Source organism: Centropristis striata, chromosome 23 (genome assembly GCF_030273125.1).
Source record: "Centropristis striata isolate RG_2023a ecotype Rhode Island chromosome 23, C.striata_1.0, whole genome shotgun sequence".
Taxonomy (NCBI): domain Eukaryota; kingdom Metazoa; phylum Chordata; class Actinopteri; order Perciformes; family Serranidae; genus Centropristis; species Centropristis striata.
In genome coordinates, this window is record NC_081539.1 from 23583625 (window position 1) to 23601213 (window position 17589).

At 37.1% G+C, this 17589-nt stretch overlaps 1 protein-coding gene and 1 non-coding gene across 2 annotated transcripts in view; one reads left to right on the plus strand and one right to left on the minus strand.

The window, feature by feature from the left end:
- Nucleotides 1–17589, plus strand: part of LOC131962165 (partitioning defective 3 homolog) — a 572304-nt gene that overhangs the window by 63685 nt on the left and 491030 nt on the right. The window lies entirely within an intron of this gene.
- trnaw-cca (transfer RNA tryptophan (anticodon CCA)) lies at nt 197–268 on the minus strand. Its single transcript has one exon. It is a non-coding gene; the product is annotated as a tRNA-Trp (tRNA).

A 17589-nucleotide genomic window follows, 5' to 3' on the forward strand; every position in this document is an offset into this window, starting at 1 on the left:
AATATCTCTTAACACTACACATCAATTTTATTCAAAGCTTTCAACTAACGTTGTCAATACTTGTTATTGTAATTTTTGCTGATGATTTGATAACATAGTTGAATGTTATTGTAGCAGACTAACTGATTAGCCACAGGCTTAATTTTTTATGACGTTTAATGTCTTCACAGTGGAGTGAAACAGTCCTCAAAATCTTTGACCCTGACGTGATTTGAACACGCAACCTTCTGATCTGGAGTCAGACGCGCTACCGTTGTGCCACAAGGTCCTACACATGACCTTCACCACTAACCTGAATTGACATGACATTGTTTACATTCTAGAAATAGAAGTCTTTGCAGCTCGCTGCCTTTCCTCCTGTCTGCTCCTTGAATATTTCTACAGCTCAGGTCGATGCTGTTAAACTGCTATATAAGACCATTAAATTGATTCAGATTGTAATTTAAAAATGAAAAATAAATGTATTGTGTATTTCATATATATATTACTTGCCTGTTCCTATGGTTATTCTCAATTGAATCAATGAAATCAAAATTATTTCATTTATGATGATGTCAAGAGATCTGAGCTTCCTTCTGCCCCTTTTTGTAGAGAGCGTCTGTGTTTAGGGACCAGTCCAACTTATTATCCAGGTATACACCTAGATACTTAGAACTTGGCACCACCTCCATGTCCACCCCACAGGTATTCACTGGCTGAAGGGGGCTTGAACCTGCAGAAATCTCTGATCATTTCCTTAGTCTTTGAGGTGTTCAGTAGGAGATAGTTCTTGTGACTCCAGTCACTGAAGGCTTTTATCAGATCCCTATATTCAGATTCCTGTCCATTCCTGATACACGCCACAATAGCAGTGTCGTCCGAGTACTTCTGGATGTGGCAAGACTCAGAGTTGTATTTGACGTCTGCTGTGTACAGTGTGAACAGGAATGGAGCCAGAACAGTACCTTGTGGAGCCCCTGTGCTGCTCATTAATGTCCCAGAAACACAGTTCCCCAACCTGACATACTGTGGTCTTCCTGTCAGGTAATCTGTGATCCAGGAGATGAAGGAAAGATCCACTCCCATCTCTGCGAGCTTGTTTTTGAGTATGTTGGGTTGGATGGTGTTGTATGCGCTTGAAAAATCAAAGAACATGATTCTCACATAAGCACCAGTTTCCTCCAGATGATTCTCAGTTATGCTCTTTCTTTTTATTTCAAGGGACAAAAACACTTTCTAAATTTCTTGCACCTCCTTTAACAGTACACAAGAAAAACTAAAAATTAAAACTCCTTACTATATATATACAGATTGCTGAGGTCCATTGTTGATAAAAGTGTAAAGTAATAATTTCACATCTACTGTGTGTCACTGCAGTGACATGGTGAGAACAGAGCAAGTTTCAGTTGGGAGTACCCAAGCCTTGTATTTTTTTTGTGTGTGTGTGTGTGTGTGTTTGCACGAGTGCGTGGCGTATGTGAGAAGTTTGGCTCAGGTTCAGCAGTCAGATTATCATGTGATTCATATGCAGTCATAGAGCTGCATGCTGCAGCCTGTCTGTCTCTGCTCCACAGATCTCCACAGTTATGATCTAACTGTCATTGCACATTCATGAGAGATATGACAGTATATGTGTGGAAAAAAGTTAGTTTTAGCTTTGGGTTTTTGCTAAATAAATGTCCCTCTTGCTGTAGCATATTTTACAGATTACAGAGTTTATGTAGATTTAACTGTTTCACTGAGCAGGCCAAGATGAGAGCAAGACATGACCCTTTAGTTTCATCTTGTCAGTCCACAATGTCCAAATATTACCTGTAGTATTATATCTGTTTGTGATGCATAAAGTCTAGTGTGTTTGAGTAATAGTCAATACACTTTGAATGGCTCGCTGATGTTTACTGTCAGTTGCCACACTAGCTTTGTGGTGCACTGCTGCCCCCAATTGGACTGAAGTATGAAGCAGTTGTTTGGCAGAAGAAAAGCATTTTATTATTGTTTATATGCAACTTAATTTTTTTGAATGTATTTATTTTATTTGAACATGTAAAAGTCGACAAAAACACTAAAAATAAGATAAAAATAAAAATGAAATGAAAAGAAATATACAAGGAAAGAAAAAAAAAGAGAAAAAAGAAAAAGAAAAGAAAACAAGAACAGGTCAAACCTGTACATGCAACAGCTCAGTTGTTCATTTCTCTTAACAGATTAAATTATATCATACATGTTCAAAAGGGAGTAGGAAGAAGTGCACACTTATAAATTCCTACCCCTTCTCCTCTGATTATTGTTATAATATTATTATTAATACTATTACTGATATTATTATAATTCATAGACTATCTTAATATCTACATATTTTCTCATTTCTTCATATTCATATACATACATACATACATACATACATGCATACATACATACATACATACATACATACATGCATACATGCATACATACATACATACATATATACATACATATATACATGCATACATACATGCATACATGCATACATACATACATACATGCATACATACATACATACATACATACATACATACATGCATACATGCATACATACATGCATACATGCATATATGCCTAATCTACATACCCAAATTAACCATACATATTTGTGATCATCATCCTTAGATCTGTAAGACCTCAAATGAGCTAAAGGACCAATGTGCATTACAATATAGTGTAATTGTCTGTGACCTCTTCTCTTGATTAAAAACTCAGCATGTCTCTAATGGTAAACAGAAAGCTTTGCTGAGGACTTTGTGTTGTGAAGGGAGAGTATCTGACTCCACATCAGAAGGTTGCATGTTCAAATTACATCAGGGTCAAAGCTTCTCAGGTGCAGAACAAGCAGGGAAGAAACAGTTCTTATAGAGTACACTTTGGTGTGTTGCAGATATCAGCACACTGTGTGAATAGCAACATTCCTTCTCTTTTATATTAAAAAGAACCACAGATTGAGTGATATTGCAACTAATTGTTAGGTTAATAAATAATATATAAATACTTAAATGCTTACAGTGTTGATACAATACAAAATAATCATTCTGTACCACAAAATACGAGGATACTATTAACCCTCTGGAGTCACCAAAAGCTCCAAATCATGACTTCTTCATGACATCTATACTAGAAAACAAAGCAGCGTGAAGCCCTACTGTAAATTTACCTCTAAAGTTCTGGCTGTAAACTCCATGAGGCCAGTTTCAGTTTGATGATGATGATATACCAAGTAAAACTGGAGACAAGCTCAAATATAGTTAGTATAACATTATAGAACTGGATGTAACCCTCTTATATGTTATATTTGCAACATATAAAATTCTTGATTGAGCATGATAGTTTTGAAAGTAAAAAATAGATTCAAAATCACATTTTATGTTGGACTAAAGGACTAAAGAAGACACAAAATAACTAAAAAGCAACACAAAATGACCAAAGAAAGACACAAAAAGACACGAAATGACTAAAAAGCAACACAAAATGACCAAAGAAAGACACAAAAAGACACAAAATAACTAAAAAAGACACAAAATGACCAAAGAAAGACACAAAAAGACACAAAATAACTAAAAAAGACACAAAATGACCAAAAAAAGACACAAAATGACAAAAAAGACACAAAATGACAACATAAACACAGACAAAGACAAAAAAGACACAAAGTAACTAAAAAAAGACGCAAAATGACTTACAAAGACACAAAATGACTAAAAAAATACACAAAATGACACAAAATTGTTATGCTAAACACACTAGACACAAATAAAATAGAGTCACACTAGAATAAAAACCAGAGTTGGATGACAGGATTTATCTTTTTTTTTTTTTTTGGTTCAAAATGTTGATCCAGTAAGTCTGTTATTATTAGGTCATATATGTGAGGTTGTGCTGAAAAAAAACAAAAACCAACATGGCATTTAAACATTTTTAAGTGGTGTATACAGGCAGGATGAAAAGGATTCAAAAATGGACAAAATAGCCCAAGACTCCATAGAGTTAAAAGACTGTGGGACGTAAATCACAACAGCAACACAATGGTAAAAATGGCATGATGGAAAGATTTTTAGCTGGTCTACATTCAGAACTTATGACAGCCACGATTCAATATTTGAACCTCAGTGATTTTTATTTCTTTGCATGGCCAAGTGAATCAAAGAGAAAATATACAAGTGTTTTTTAGAGGACAACTGTCTGTTTTGATATGGATGACTTTAAACACATTGCTGGTAATTTGGAATGAGACTATCAACAGGACTGAATGAGCCCCGAGCCAAATGACACAACCTCGTACAGTCAGTCAAGAGTGTCTTAGGAAGGAGGTGTAAACTTTCATCTCGCTCAAGAGCCTTAGGTTACACTTGTGAAAATTCATTCAGTGTGAAAAACTACCTCTGATAGCTATGAAATGGCAATGATACAGCATACAGCAGATGGCAATGTGGCAATTAAAATGACTCCTGGTTAGGAGATGGCCTTAGGTAAGTAACTCACAATATGGCTCTGCTGAAATGAGTTTATAAAGGAATGAAATGGGTGTGATATGGCCAATTAGATAAAATGAGATTAAACTTTAATGGTCATTGCGGGGAAATTGGGCTATTGCATTAGCATTTAAAATGGTATATAAAACTTCAAAACTGTTGTTGTTGCGTAAGACAAAATCATTGTCTCACAGAGGAATGAACTTGACTCCTGTAATTAAGTCCTTTGAATGTGTGGAATAAGGTGGGAGTTTCAGACCAATCTGTTAACCCTCTGGAGTCCATCTATTCATTGAAAATACACTAGTTTTATTTACAGTAATAACTTTATTTATATATGATATGTAGACAAGCTGAGAAAGCCAGTTGAAAGTGCAATCATAGGAGCTTTCACAGTGTGCCATTTATGTTTCTTGACCATTTTTAAAATGTGAATTTTCTTACTACAATGAAAACTATTATTATTTTTAATTTCCATGCAAATAGACTGTTTTGTAGTTTTATTATTTATTATTTTTTCTGCTGTTTTTGTGTGTATAAATGGTAAAAAAAAGAATAAAAAAAGAAGAAGGTACATTTCCATAGAAACCTGTGTCTTTTGTTTGTATTTTTGGTTCCTGGCAGCTTTATACTTTGTTAATTAAAATAAAATGAAAAATCTGACTGATAGCCAAGTTTGTGTGGAGAAAAAGGAGCCATGCATGTGATGGAAGGACAGACTGAAAGATGCTAAACAGAGACAGAAACGAATGCATAGGAAGTTGACAAATTTGAACCAAAATCTCCTGGACTTCAGAGGTTTAATAAGTGGAAGTCATTTATTTATATTCATATTGTTCATGTATCCAGTACAGAGAGAGGATAATGCACAAAATACAGCCCTCTTTAGTCAGACAAATGCAAATTAAATTCAGTGTGTAAACCTATAAATATGAGATTGCATGCAAGTTGCCATCTAGATATTTCATCTAAAAGGAGCTTTATGACAAAAAAGTGAAGGGGATTTGAGAACTGGGTCTCTTGCACTGCAAAAAAGGTGTGTCTAAAAATAAACAAATAAACAAATAATTTGCAGTGCACTCTGCTCGGGCCAGTTCATCGCTGCTTGCAGTTTGAATTTATCCTGTTTTAAGAGTTAATTTCTTATTTTAAGCATACAACATGCTTATTTCTAGATTTAACAATCTTAATTTAAGAAATCTTCAAGTGAAATTATCTGTCCATGCAGCAAGATCATTTCCCTCAGATTTAGTGTTTTTATCTTGTTTTTAGACACACCTTTTTTGCAGTGTGGTGTTTGTAGTCTGGATCTCCTTATTAACAGAGATGAGTCAAAGGAAGTCTGTCCTTTTAGCTTAATGAGTGCAGAGTGAGGGTTGAATCCTCACGGGTGATTAACGGTAAAAGCAGAAGCACCTGATTCAGCTGTTCAGGTGCCGTGTGTTTTACAGCACACTGAACCTGCAGCTTGACGGACACTGCAGTGACACTAGTGAACCACATAGAGGCAGTCAAGGCCAAGTTATAGCAGCCTGTCCTCTCAGACCACCATCTGCTGCACACAATCAAAATATTTTTGTTTTTGGGAATGGATAGCAGCTTCACAAAAACACTTTTTTCTTGAGAGAATAACAAAAAAAGCCCAAAATCAGAAATAAAGAAAAGGAAAGAGAATGGCTAATTGAACCTAACTGAACTATCCATGTCCTCTATGTGGCCTGTCTATAATGAGCGCCACATTCATGGCTCCTGTGGTTTAGCTCCTTGGACAATTGGCATTTTCTTGGCCCCTGAAGTTGGCATTGCCATGGCAACAGCGGTCGGGTGCCAAGTGGGCACCTGTGCCGGGTCGAGATCAAGCCGTGAGTGAAATTAGCCAAGGCTAAAGCAGGGTCCCAGCAGCTGCCCCCTGGTACCAGAACACTGCCGGGGGAAATCAAAGACTAATTACTCTGTTTGTCTGTGCTCTGTGTGTGTGTGTGTGTGTGTGTGTGTGTGAGAGAGAGAGAGAGAGAGTGAATGTAGCCTCTTTTGGCATAGATTGAAGACTATTGTGTCTGGTTGGCTGTCTCTTACCAACATCTCTCAGACAGTGTGATGGATTCAAGTCAAATATTGTGAACTCAGCATTTATTATTTATTCTATATTTTCTGTGCATATTTTCCAACTTAGATTCCTTGTGCCTTAGTTTTGAACATTTTAGTGGATCACTGGAGCCTCATTTGAGTTTTGCAGTTCAGTCTGATAAAGCTCTGTTTTGCGTAGGTGGAGGGGGAGAGACAGGACGACTGAGCATTTTTTAAAGAGCGCTATAGAAATCTGATCAGGTTGGACACACTGGAGGAGGTGGTGGAGAGATGACCTGTCAACATGTTCCAGAAATGATCTTGCTGCATGGACAGATAATTTCACTTGAAAAGATTTCTTAAATTAAGATATTAAATCTTGAAATAAGCATGTTGTACGCTTAAAATAAGAAATTAACTCTTAAAAGAAGATAAATGAAAGCTGCAAGCAGCGATGAATTGGCCCGAGCAGAGTGCACTGCAAATGATTTGTTTCTTACCAAGAAATGATAATTTATCTTGTTTTAAGAGTTCATTTCTTATTTTAAGAGTTCAACATGCTTATTTCTAGATTTGACAATCTTAATTTAAGAAATCTTGTCAAATCTGTCCATGATCATTTCCCTCAGATTTAATGTTTTTATCTTGTTTTTAGACAAACCTTTTGTGCAGTGTAATGTAGGACTTAATAGAAGTTGATCTGTAATTTATTTTAGTATAGTAGTATGTTAAGTATAGTTTAATGTTTAGTTGACTGCTCTTTCCTGGTCATTGCAACAATGTAATGTATTGATTACTTAAATTATCTCCTCTCCATTGGCTATGTTGAGTGCTTTAACTCGGGTGCTGCCCTCTGGTGGCCATACACGGGTCAGTGCAGGTCTGGCTGTCTTGTCATCTAATCAAAAGGACCCTCATTTAGTTTACCCGCCCATGAGCTCCATCTTTTAAGACAGAGTTGATTGTTTTGCAGGTAATTAAATGATTGCTCTGGTAGCATTTTAGAACTGCAGGCTCTTGGCAGCAATGTTTGTGAATGTCTCTCTCCATTTCTGCACATGTAGTTATCTAAAAACGTGATTTTGCGACACATTCAACTTTTCTTATTCTTTTTAATGACATCCACCACTTTTGGCTTTTTGATCCTCCAGTGTATGTGTATTGTTCTAAATGTGGTAGAGTCGACTTGATAGCACTCTATAAGCACCTGCTAGCACTCTGACAGAAGGATGGAAGAAATAGGGCTGAAACACATGCAGGAATATATGAAGGTTTGACAGTTTCTTAAGTTTACTGTCAGCCACTTGCACCTGTTTCTGCTCAGAAACAAATCCCTTTAGACTGACACATATCCTCACACTGACACTGATTCAGGCAAACATATGGTTATAGACTTGAACTTTGAAAGGTGTTACTGCTGATGGAATTAGACACACACTTACAGACATTCACTTTTGTACAGTTGTAACTTGCATTTACCTAGATTGTTTCTAGTCTTCTAGTCTTCCTGACAGTGTCACTCACTCCTGTAATAAGAGGACAACCGAACATTTAAAACTGTCTATTACTGCCCATTTTTTATTGTTTAACCAACCTGTCAAGCCCTTTTAATTGCATTTGATTTATTTAAAAGTTACAAAATCACACACACACACACATACACACACACACACGCACACACACACACACACACACACACACACACACACACACACACACATTTTTTTTCTCATCTCCAGCCACCCTTTTTTTCTCATCTCCAGCCACCCTATATCTATATATATATATATATGACAATAAAGACTCTCTTCACTCTTGAATAAAGTCAAATTGACTGATTGATAGCTGTAATGTTAAATCACATTCCTTTATGCTAACAACAGTGGAAATAAAACATGCTCACAAGGCAGGGGGAGGATAAATCATTTTCCAGGATTACTTAATAATTTCCAGGACATTTGATTTTGGACACACACACACACACACACACACACACACACACACACACACACACACACACACACACACACACACACACACAACTTTTCTTGGCCAGAAAGTGTAAAAGTTGTCAGCCATTATGGAGACAATAAAAAATAACTTTCAGGCAAAATGAGACATCACACTTACAGTGTATGTTTATACAGGAACACACATACACAAGTAGTCAGTCACTCTGACAGAGTCACACACTCCACTCAAACACTCAGCACACCCTCCTGTAGTCAGTTGTAATTAGCCTGTAAGGACCAGAGTCAGCTCTGCGTCCTGAAAGTCCCAGTGTAGCGGAATTTATCCTCACCTCCGCTGCTCTGCTCAGAGGCTCGTGGGCGGAAGCAAGCAGTTTTTCATTTCATTTTCCTCTGGGGCTTTGGATTTATTGTCTGTTGTTGCTTGTTTATTAGGTTCCTAGTTTCTGAACTTCACTTACTCGGGGAAGATTTGTTGAGCACTGTTGTTCTTTTTCAGCAACTCCCTTTTTCCCACTTATGCAGTTATAATCCCTCACAGTGGGGAGATGCCTTTGTGTTTTTTTCCACTGAAAGCAGAACCACGGGCCTTTACTGTTAGCAACTCTGTAGTCTTTGTGAGTGTAGAAGGGAGGTTTAAGTCAGTTACTCTGTTTGAAAAGAAATAGCTGTATAAGAGCTAGAGCTGTGCTATATTGTGTTATGTGCACATTGTTTCCAATTAAGCAATGCTATTTTATAAATAATACTTCGACTAAAGCTGTACTAATGAATAATGTAACACACCACAGGTTGTTCTATGAAGTGTTACATATATTGCATAAACATTGACATGTAGGTTGTAGAGGAAATCTAATCATGCCAATTATTTTTAAAGTATGAATCATAATGAAGTGCTACCATGTGATGGTAGATTGTGTGTCAAAGTACCACAGGCTGATGCACATGTGCCAGTATTTTAATTAAATCAAAATGGTAATATAATGGAAAAGGGGTGACCATATCAGAGTGAGGTAGCCTCAACAGAATACCTCTAATGTAACAGAGGTTACAGTAATGCTGAGAGCAGAGTGTTGATATCATATTGCATAAGACCTGCAATATGTGGTAATACTGATTATTTGTCCCATTATTTGTGTGTGCCTGCTTGGTGAACAGGAATAAATATGTTGTCGAGGTGAAGCAGTTGTTGAGGGATATTTACAGTGTACAGACTATCCCAATTATTAAGCAATTGTTTGTTGATATGACTGTACACAGAAGGCTGCTTTCTGCAACATTTATCTTACATATACATTCTACATACAGTGGTGTATATTGTTAACCAATGAGAAATGAAAACTAAATAATTAAAGAATAAATGCAAACAAAATAGATAGTTAACTAAACATCTTTATTGTGTGTTCAGTATTAGTCAATTGCTGACCATTTAAATAAAGAATTACATAAAATGACACAATAAGACACAAAATGACACAAAACGACTAAAAAATGAGACAAAATGACTAAAAAAAAGACACAACATGACAAAAAAGACACAAAATGACCAAAATTGTTACACTAAACACACAAGACACAAATAAAATCGAGTCACTAGAATAAAAACCAGAGTTGGATGACAGGATCACACACAATCACAAGATCACATTTATGTTAGTTTTTCCTTGTTCCTTTTTGGTTCAAAATGTTGATCCAGTAAGTCAGAATAACAAATCAATTATTATTAGGTCAAATAGGTGAGGTTGTGCTGGGAAAAAAAAGATACCAACATGGCATTTAAACATTTTTTTAAGTGGTGTATACAGGCAGGATGGAAAGGATTCAAAAATGGACAAAATAGCCCAAGACTCCATAGAGTTAATATCAGACAACATATATGTTGATACTGATCATACAGAACAATATGTTTTTGATTGACCAGCATCTGCTGTTAGCATCAGTCAGGCTCTGGGTTTTGTGTACCATATACGCTAAATGTGGGCATGTGTGTTGGAATTGGAGTGCTGAGTGTGCAGTATTGACATTCTGACAGGTGATGATGTGGAACAAAGGTTACCTGGCGGGCTTGAACCTCTAGCATCACTAGTGCATGACAGCCTGCTGATATGGACCTGCTGAGCCACCAGCATGGAAAACATATTCTTTCAACATACTCTTGTTGACAAAAGCACTGCTTCAGCTGTATAGCATATGCAGTATGACATACACAACCTCTGTGCCTGGGGTAGGAATGATATTACTCCATATTGCAGAGCAGCAGGCAACTCCTCCGTCTTCTGCTGTGGTTTTCTGTAAAACGGGTGAAATCAGGTCATGTCACCAAGTCTTCCTTTCAGCTCCAAGGCAACCCAGCTAGTCACGTAGGTGTCTTTGATTCCTCATCCATGACAGCTCCCCTACAGGAAGAGATTTCTGCCGATGCGCCAAATCGTTCCTGACATGGCGTCGGCTCGCCTGAATGCTGTCTGGAAATGCTGGGGTGTTTAACCAGGGCTGTGGATTGGCACTGCCAAAACACCAAAAAGAAGTGGAGGGACCCACACAGACAAAAACTGACACAATTACACATCTATGTAGGAAAACAATCATGCACAAACCCACCCACACACAGACATATTATAGCAGCAGCACACACTACCGTCCTGTTATTGTGCACATGTGTGTGTTATGCAGGAGGACGTTTGTCCTGGTTGACAGCTGTCAAGGCTGCTTTGGTTCCAGTGTCTGGATATTTTGCCATACGAGCCTATTATCTGCAGCGGTGGAGTCCCGTGGAGGGGCCCGGCATTGCCCCAGGGAGCCGATTTGGGTCAGCCGCCATGAAACAAGCCCTAAACTGAGGTGACAGATACAGACCCCCTACTGGGATCCCACTGCCCTCCCAAAGACCCCAGAGGGGTGTACCTACGAGCATTAAGATAACAAAGGAATCGTTTTCCTCTATTATCTATATGTGGTGAGTGCTGCACCCACAAGGCTCACTGGCATCAGTCATTGGGGGGAAGAGATTTTGTCCTGATTTCCTCTTTGGGACTGGATGAGTTATATTTGCTATTTGTCATTGTAGTATATTTTATGTTACAAGTGGTATATTTTATTGTTACTTTTGATGTAAGTCTTCTGCTTTAATTAAAGGCCCATTGTGACTATCTGGGTGCATCTGGTCACCCAGAGCACGCTCAACCAATCATGTCGTCAGTGTGGAACTTTTACACTGTTAAAGAAGGAGAGCAAAGGAATAGCCATTTGCTGTTACATTTGGGCATTTGTTCTTGTTGCACTATAACAATACAAAAACTCAGGACACTTTATGGTTGTAGTTTTGTTAGTTTGTCCTGTAAATTGTTGCTATTTATTTGAAGTTCAATATGTTATTAACTACCTCAGACATTGTGATTTCCTTTATTTGTGAAAGAAAAATCGGTATCGACCAAAATCGGAATCGGCAGGTCAGGCTTTTTAAAAATCGGTGATTGGTGATCGGCCAGAAAATTGCAGTCGGTGCAACATTTGAATTAAAGGATCTGACACAGACAGAAAAAGGCAGAGAGATTTCAGGCTTGATTAGAGAAGGACCCTTTTTTCAGAAGCCTTTGAGATTGGACAAAGTTCCCCTCCGCTGTACCTAGGCAGTGTATTCTGATGTCTGATAATAAAGAAAACTAAAAGGAACTTCGACTTGATCTTTGATTCACTTTCCACTCAATTTGAGGTAGTCATTTCCTCTACATCATTATTGTCTCATGTGGCTGCACTGAGTTTGGCCCATTTCAGAGGAAGTCGTCTTCTCCCCATTCGAGTCTTATTCACCTCACCTCATGGGGGCAACAGTGCATTCTCCATGCAGCTCTACAGTACAATTGTCCGCTCGGAAATTACTTATACAAAGTCACAGCCAGTTCAACAGAAACTGCAATCTTAAACAGAAAACTTCAATCTCCCATCAATTGCTTATTCTTTTGAATATAGAGCTATTTCTCTCTCACCCTGCTGCCTCTCAGCTCCTTGTTAAACCAAGCGAGTGTCTCTTCTGCATGACAAGTATCCCTCTGTAGCTTTTGTCTCAAGAGTCTCCAGACCATGAGCGGCTGTTTTCAGCACTTGACTACTTCCCTCAGAACCATATATAATTACCCTCACAGATCCAAAGTCACTCCAAGGTTATGTCTGAAAATTGACTCTCAAATAGATTTTGTAAGGCAAAACTCTGTTTTAGACGGGGTTGGGTTATTACAGGTGATATGATACACACCAGGCTGGATGGCATTCTGAGTAGTGTGTCAGTTTCAATATTGTAGTAATTAGTATAGCTGTGAGTACGGTGCAGGGCTGATAGATAACCCTTAATAGAGCACTCATTGAAATACTTGCAAATTCCAAATTTCAACCCTAGAGAATATTGGAGGATATTACATGTTGCCAGAATGTGTAAAAAAAACAAACATACGGACCCAGGGGAGGGGGGTAATATTTTGAGAAATAAATTTACGAGATTACAGTGGCAAATCTATGAGAAAAAAATGTGCAGATTTATGAGATTTAAAGTGGTGAATCTTTTTTCTCGTAGATCTGTGACTTTTTCACACAGATTTGCCACTTTAAATCTCTTAAATCTGTGACTTTTTTTCTTTTAGATTTGCCACTTTAATCTAGTAAATGTGTAGCTTTTTTCTCGAAATATTTTTATTTTTTATTTTGGATATCTGCTGAAGTTACCAAATAAAGTTCTTCGCCCGATAAAGGGATATAGATTTGGTAAAAAAATATTTGCATATACATGAGCAGACAATCTGAACCAACAAAACACACCATTGTGCACAAACTCAATGTATTTCAAATAAAAAAGGAAGGAAGCTAGTTAATAAAGGCAAAACATGAGCATTTTGAGATAAATCAAGCAAGAAAGAGGCAGAAAAAAAATGAGAAAAAGAAAAATGGGTAACACTTTACAATAACCAAGTTATGTTTATAGATGGTGAATAAACCCAATATTAACCATTCAGGAAGTACTACAATTAGGTCTACATATTTAATCTTTATAGATGTTTTACAACCATTTTCTTAAAGCTATATAAATAATTTGGAAATCATTAACAGATGCTTAAAATAGTGTTTAAAATGTTATGAGTGCAACCATAAACCATTAATAGATAGTCCATAAATAAACATTATTAATTAGAACTGAATTGTTTGTTAAAGGTAAAGTAACTATTAACTTATACTTATAAATGATGATTTTAACATTAATAAACTATCCATTTACCATTTATAAATGATGATTTAACATTAATAAACTATCTATTTACAATTTATAAATGATGATTTGACATTAATAAACTATCCATTTACCATTTATAAATGATGATTTAACATTAATAAACTATCCATTTACCATTTATAAATGATGATTTAACATTAATAAACTATCCATTTACCATTTATAAATGATGATTTAACATTAATAAACTATCCATTTACCATTTATAAATGATGATTTAACATTAATAAACTATCTATTTACCATTTATACATGATGTTTATTGTAAAGTGTTACCAAAAAATGAATTAAGGAATAGACAATAATACAAGATCCATCCAATAAAAGGAAAGAAGGAAGCAATGTAGTAAGTAGAGAAGAAACCCTGTTGGAGTGGAGAGGAGGCATTGCCATGAACTAAGCTGAGTCTGGCGCTGGCGGCTGGCACTGTACCGAGCTGAAGTTGACACTGGCACAGGGAGGGAGGGAGGTGGTGCCAGGGCTGGGGAGCTAAGCCTGGTTTGGAGAGCTTTAGACGGGCATATTGTAGCAGACAGAGGGCTGAATCCCTCTAACACCACGGCTGTGTGCTCTCATTGCCTCTCTTCTCATGAGAAAAGGCTAAAGACCTCTTCAGATTATGTCCTGCTCTGCTAAAACACTAGGGGCTTACACACATGCTGAAGCTACTCTTGCACTATTGCTGGTTGTTGTGATTTGTCACTTGGCCTGGAGTGTCCTTATTGTTTCATGCTTTTTTAAATCAATATCAAATAAGTCTGTTCAAACATTTCTTTTACATTTGTGGACTTATTAACATTTCCAAACACACTAAAAATGCTTTATTCCTCGTAGGATGGAAATGCTAATGGAAATAGTATTAATTATACAATAGAAGTACTCTCACACTTCTTACTCAATAATACAAGTCTTACAACTGCTTGTTGTTCCTACTGAAATTTCTGTAAATACCATGAAGATGAAATGATTAGTCAATTTACTAATTGACCCAGTGCTAAGCCCCACCCCTTTGTTGGCCACTGCTACTCCATCAAGAAATATTATTTGACACAATATTATTTGACACTGGGGCTGGGCGATATATCCATATAAAAGATATATTGATATATTTTTTATGGAATTAGACCATATCATATGTCAGTATAGTTTAAATTTGCACTGTGATCCTTGCTCCAGGCAAGCTGCGGATTTTATTTAAGATTTTTTTTATCTAAATGTGCACTTTATGGAGCTTTGATTTTTTTTTTTTTAAAGTACTCCTGTTGTAATACAGTATTTATGTTCACTTAAATAAACATTTTCAATAAAATTACTTGTGACATGACATATTTGGCTTCGACTTTGACTTTTGACATTTGCTCTCACTTTGCGATACAAATATTGGAATATATATCATATATTGATATTCAGCCTAAATATATCGGGATATGACTTTTGGTCCATATCGCCCAGCCCTAGTCTACACTATGCGTTGGAAGGATATATCTTGGATGACAAAATGACTCAGCAGTGGAAACAGTTAAAAAAAGACAGAGACAGAAGCTAAAACCTACAGATCAATGTAGAAGTGAATCATCTTGCAATCAAGACAGAAGACATGAAAACTGTGCTGACTTTCCAGTGGCTGGCTCACTTCAGTGCAGATGTTTGTCACATAGCAGGTTAAAAATCGACAAGATTTCCCTAAAGTAGCAACACTGTTCCTGTAGTGGTGTAGGTCTTTGTACACCGTTACAATCATTAAAAAGCAAATGCATGTGTATGCCATACATTCAGTGTACCTTCAGCAGCTGAGTAGCATAGTGCTAGTTAATGATGTGTTTGGCTCTGCTAATGTTGGCTCCACAGATATTTATATCTCCTTCTAACCTCTGTGGGTAATGACTATTACTGTACACATGCCCCAGGCACAAAACCAGCTCCAAAATGAAGAAAATCAAAAACCACTGCATAAGTCTATGGAGCAGTATAGTTGTGGGGCCTTGGAGCTGTGATTAGCCAGTCTGCATTTGAGGGGCTGGGGCATTTGAGGGGCATTTGAGGGGCTGGACCTATATAAGGGTCAATAAGTCAATCAACACAAAATTAATCTGCTTCTTTTTTGAGAAGTTTTTTAGTTATTTTTCAAGCCAAAATGACAACATTCTTTAATTCCAGCTGCTCAAATGTTTGTCATGTATGTCATTGTCTTCTGGTTTTATGCTAATGATCTTTATAGTAAATAACATAATGATGCATTGGAGTCTGAACAAAACAATATTAGAATGAATTCAGATTGTAGAGTCAGAGACAAACAACATACATAAAGTAATTCTTCAATCTTGACATTTTTGATGTTCTAAATAACTAAATCATATTAGATATGGAGCAGAGTGACTTATTGCTGTATATATAAAGAGGCTTTCTCCGTCTTCATTATGCAAAATGAGTGTCTCCATCTTTTTGTCCTCTGTCTGCACTAGAAGTCAAGAATACTAAAAGCTGTGTGTTTTATAGAGGGTATCTGAAGGTTAGTGGGCCAATTTGAGAGAATGTGTCTCAGTGTGTCTTTGTGTGCAGCCATGATTTCATCCAGAAGGGATTTTAGGTAAAAGTGTAATAAAACCCCTCCACCACTATGCTGTCTTTCTTCCTTTGTGTTTAAAAAAAAAGCTCATTCATCACATGCAGTGAGTGTGTATGTATGCGTGTGTACAGTGTATGGGGTGTTTCATGGAGAATCTTGAGAGTCCCTGCATGAATGCCTTATGTCTCCTCTACAACAGATGTGCCACAGCCTAGGGCCCCTCAGTTGTAGCTCGTTATGGGACTGTGTGTGTGCTTATGTGTGTGTATGCGTGCATGTGCGGGAAGACTGCGTGCTATTCCCATTCGGAAGTCAGCGGGGAGTTTGCCTATAAAAGGCACAAATAATAGGCACCCATTTATCTCTGAAGACACTCATCCATCAGCGTACACACACAGACACACACATATACACACATATACACACATATCTGATGGTTTGCGATATTATTGCTGTGTTGTGCCAGAAGCACTGTCCTGTATACATGCATTAGTGTAAATGTCTGTCTTTACACAGGAGAAAGAAGACTCATGTGACATGCTGGTTTGTCCCCGGTCTGTCACTCTCTTTAGCTCTGTTGTTTAAAGGCCATTACAGTGTAAAAGCCCTGATTCACTCACTGACACTGTGTGTGGCCTCATCTACTGATGACACTCCCAAAGGACACACAAACAACCCTCTCCAATGCCATTAGAAAAGTGTGTCTTTTATTTTGTGTGTACAATCTACTGCATGTCTATCCAATCACGTCTCCTGAAAGAATCTAAAATGACCTGTTTCTGCATGGATGTTTTGTTGACAACTGGAATCAAGCTTGAATTAATGCTTTTCAACTTGAAGGTTAACCCTTAATAGGGCACTCATTGAAATACTTGCAAATTCCAAATTTCAACCCTAGAGAATATTGGAGGATATTACATACTGTCAGAATGTGTAAAAAAAACATATGGACCCGGGGGAGGGGGGTAATATTTTGAGAAAAAAGTTGACGAGGTTAAAGCAGCAAATCTACAAGGAAAAAATTAGCAGATTTATGAGATTTACAGTGGTGAATCTGTGTTTTTTTTTTTTTTTTTTTAACTCTGTTTGTGCGACTGTTTCTTGCAGATTTTTTTTCTAAATTTTTCACTTTTACATTGGAGGTCAAGGTAAATAAAGTTAATATTATTATATTATTATCATACTGATTGGTCAGATGCCATCTGTGATGTAGCCTGATCTTTGCTG